Source organism: Chrysochloris asiatica, unplaced genomic scaffold, assembly GCF_000296735.1.
Source record: "Chrysochloris asiatica unplaced genomic scaffold, ChrAsi1.0 scaffold00350, whole genome shotgun sequence".
Taxonomy (NCBI): domain Eukaryota; kingdom Metazoa; phylum Chordata; class Mammalia; order Afrosoricida; family Chrysochloridae; genus Chrysochloris; species Chrysochloris asiatica.
Window position 1 is genome coordinate 1,350,158 of NW_006408868.1, and position 4,239 is coordinate 1,354,396.

General features: G+C 42.2%; 1 protein-coding gene and 1 pseudogene across 2 annotated transcripts in view; one reads left to right on the forward strand and one right to left on the reverse strand.

Moving 5' to 3' along the window:
- PBRM1 (polybromo 1) overlaps positions 1 to 4,239 on the reverse strand; it is a 137,118-nt gene that overhangs the window by 38,759 nt on the left and 94,120 nt on the right. The gene's annotated exons all lie outside the window — the stretch shown is intronic.
- LOC102817862 lies at positions 1,038 to 1,480 on the forward strand (annotated as a pseudogene). Its single transcript, XR_438801.1, has one exon. The product of XR_438801.1 is annotated as a pterin-4 alpha-carbinolamine dehydratase/dimerization cofactor of hepatocyte nuclear factor 1 alpha pseudogene (transcript).

Consider the following 4,239-nt stretch of genomic DNA (forward strand, 5'->3'; position numbering starts at 1 on the left):
GAGCAATGGATCAGCTGGAGACTTTAGATCCAGAGAGGGAGAGCGACTGTGTGCTGAAGACCTGGGGGGCACGAGGGAAGGATTGCATGGTGGGGATTGTAACCATGGCAATGAGACGATATACGATAGAATGAATGCAAAACCAATGTTCTCCCATGTAAACTATCACATAATTCACAATAAAACATTAAAAAAAAAAGAATCAATAGTATTAAAGGAAGAAGTTGAAAGTGCACTGAAGATATTGGCAAAGAAAGAGGCTCCAGGAATTGATGGAATACAAATGGAAATCTATCAACAAACTGATGCAGTACTGGGGGAATTCACTCAACTATGCCAAAAAATTTGGAAGACAGCTACCTGGTCAACTGATTGGAAGAGATCCATATTTGTGCCCATTCCAAAGAGAGGTGACCTAAGAAAACGTGGAAATCATCTAACAATATCATCAATATCACATGTAAGTAAAATTTTGCTGAAGATAATTAAAAAATGGCTGAAATAATACACAGACAGGGCAAGTCAAGTCGGATTCAGACAAGGGCGTAGAATGAGGAGTATCATCACTGACCTCAGGTGGATCTTGGCTGAAAGCAGAGAATATCAGAAAGATGTTTATCTATGCTTTATTGACTATATAAAGGTTTAAGACTTATGTGCATCATGACAAGCTCTAGATAACACTGTGAAGAACGGGTATTACAGAACCCTTGACTGTACTCATGAGGAACTTATACACAGACCAAAAGGCAGTTGTTAGAACAGAACAAAGGAATATTGCATGGTTTAAAATCAGGAAAGGTATGCATAAGGGTTATATTTTTTCAATCTATATGCTGAGCAAATAATCTGAGAAGCTGGATTATATAAAGAATGAGGCATCAGGATTGGAGGATGAGTCATCAACCTGTGATATACAAAGTGAAGGAAACAAAATCTTCACAACTGAATCAATAAATACTGGCATGATAGTCCAGGGGCGGCCCAAGCCTGTCGGCCCGCCACCTGCTGCTCTCCAGGTCCCGCTGTGCTCTGACATGGCTGGCAAGGCACACAGGCTAAGTGCTGATGAGAGGGACCAACTGCTGCCAAACTTGAGGGCTGTGGGGTGGAATGAGCTGGAAGGCCGCAACACCATCTTCAAGCAATTCCATTTCAAAGACTTCAACATGGCAATTGAGTTCATGACAAGGATGGCCCTGCAGGCTGAGAAATTGGACCACCATCCTGAATGGTTTAATGTGTACAAGGTCCACATCACCCTGAGCACCCACGAGTGTGCAGGCCTTTCGGAGTGGGACATAAACCTGCCAGCTTCACTGAACAAGCAGCAGTGGCCATGACTGCTCAGGAGTTATATGAATTGGGAATCCAGGGAAGGAATTGGGGAGTCCTGGATCTTGCTGAGTCATCACTGCCAAGTCTACCCTGGGGGTGGGTCCTTGCTGTGCAAAGGAAAGAATCCCTCTTCACTGACTGAGTTCCCCTCCACCACTCTCTTCATTCTTGGGGCTCTGTCAGTACGCTGCTAGTTTGAATAAGCTCTTCTCTTTCTTTGCAACTCTCTACCAAGGCATGGTTTCTTCCCTGGCTGTGCTCATTTTGGTTCATTTCCCAAGAAGTTGTGATAGGGGAGGACATAAAGTCTTATCTTAGGAACCAGGACCCTAAAGTAGACCACACTGTAAGGGACTCCCATCAGTTGCTCTTCTGTCTCAAATAAAACTCCAGTGTCACTCAAAAATAAAAAACCCAACATGATAAATGGGGAAAAGACTGAAGTTGCAAAGACTTTATTTTTCTAGGATCCATAATCAATACTCATGGAAGCAACAGTCAAGAAGTCAAACGACATATTGCATTACTAAAATCTGCTGCACAACACCTCCTTAAGGTATTTAAGAGCAAAGATGTCAGCTTGGAGACTAAAGTGTGGCTGACCCAAGCCATGGGATTTTCTATAACCTCATATGCCTGTGAAAATTGGACAGTAAACAAGGAACACTGTAGAAGAATTGATGCATTTGAGTTAATTAAGGTATTGGGAGAATAATATGAAAAGCATCAAGGACAGCCAGAAGAACAAACAAATCTATATTAGAAAACATACAACCAGAATGCTCTTTGGAAATCAGGATGGCAAGCCTTTTTTGTCTCTCATACTTAAGACTACCAACGAGATGGATTGGAATACTAGCAGCAGTAATGTGCTTAAGTGTAACAATTGTGAAGATGGCACAGGACCAGGCAGTGTTTCATTTTATTGTGCACGTTGTTGTGGTTGTTGTTAAGTGCTATTAAGTCGGTTCCGACTCATAGCGACCCTGTATAAGGTTTCCAAGGAGTGGCTGGTGAGCTTGAACTGCCAACCCTGCAGTTCAAACTGACTTTGCAGTCCAGTGTATTAACTCACAGTGCCACACCAGGACTCCTCTATTGTGTGTAGGGTTGCAGTTAAGTCAGAGCCATCCTGAGGATAACTAACAAAAGTAATGTGTAAGTACTCAATTTCTCATAAACATTTCCCCTGAGAATAAGTGCTTTTCAAAAAGACCTGTTCAAAACCAAACAATATCCAAAGCCTACTTTTTTAGCAAATGGAGTGGTTTAGGTGGCATTATTATCTTATTCCTTTTTTCCTTTGCTGCTGCTGCGTGTCACTGAGTCACTTTTGACTCATAGCAACCCAGTATACGGTTTCTGTGGCCGCAAATCTTCAAGGGAACAGAAAGCCTCATCTTTTTCCATTAGAGCAGCTGGTGGATTCAAACTGTTGATCTTGCAATTAACAGCCCAACACATAACTCACCATGCTACCAGAGGCTCATTTAAATTGTATTTATTGTTACTGAGAATATATACAGCAAAACATAAGCCAATTCATAAGACTCTTATCCCCATCTCCTTTCACCAGACCCGTCTAGAAAAGATGAAAACCATTCACTAGGGATTCTATCTTCCCCCACACTCTCTGAAACTAAACTCCCTCTTAAAAACTTGGAAGCCACTCACTTTGTTCCTTTATAGCCCCTCATTTTATGTAGCCAATGTCTAAGTTGCCCATCCCTATCACCACTGCATACAGAGGGGGGTAGGATGAAGATTTTTTCCCTTTCAGTTGGTATTTTGAGCTCTACATCCACAAGTAAAGTCAAGTTCATCAAGTTGTAGTAATTTACACTTGTTTCCTTTATCAAATTTTAAAATCTTCTTTTAGTGGAGTTGTGATCTTCAAGCCATTGAAGCTAGGTAAAATGGGTACTATCTGAAAGTCTGGGTATTCTTATGCGTCTCCCCTCACTTCATATTAGCTGGACGCTCCACTCTCAGCTCTAGCACTCTGTGGCTATGTCTTTGTTCATGGGTTCAGGAGACCCCAGGTCTCACCATACTTAGGACCAACTGCCCTTCCTCTTCTCTCTCTCATGTCCTGGTAAACGGGTGACTATGGAATGTGATTGGACTCAGTCCATATCTTCATTGTTGCCTTTTCCCCACTTTCACTCACCAGTAGACCAGCATGGTTGCCAGCAAGCTTACAGAGCTGCTCATGTGATCCCTTTGCGCTTCAGTCTTAGAGAGGGGGTTGTCCTGAAGGGATTTGACTGCTTGCTTTGATGGCTCTCCAGAGAACAACTTACTTGTCCTTGTAGTAACCATTCAGACTGCTGTTTTTAAATTTGGTATTTCCTAGAGGTCTTTCTTTCAAGAAGTATCTTCTGTTCCTCTAGCTGCTCTGCTTGTCCTCTCAAGTGGGAACGTCCCACCTCAGAAGGTTCTGGATGGGGCTCAGGATTCCACCTAAGGTCCTATATACCACACCAAGGCTCTGCAAGAAGCATATTTCACTGGGCAAGTTCTAGCACCCCTCTGAGGTATTTCAGTGAGTTACAGGCTAAAGATGGGCTTATAAACTTTCAGTATTCATGTTTCCCAAATTTTCTTTTTACCCCACTTGAGTGTCTATTTTACAATAGTAGGAAAGGAAAACCAATATTCATAAGACAGTCAAGCATCCTAACATTATTTCCCCTTTTACCCAGATTATGTCTGATCCCTGTACCACAAAGCCCTGTTATTCCAAGGTTGAGCATACTTCACTATTTACCTTTGTCCCATTTAGTCCATGCAAACCTACCTAAATGTTCCCCTATCTACCTTGTTCTTCCATCTCTACTGAATGGTTTTCATCTTGTCCAGACAGGTCTAGTGAAAGGAGATGGGGATTCTTATGATTCA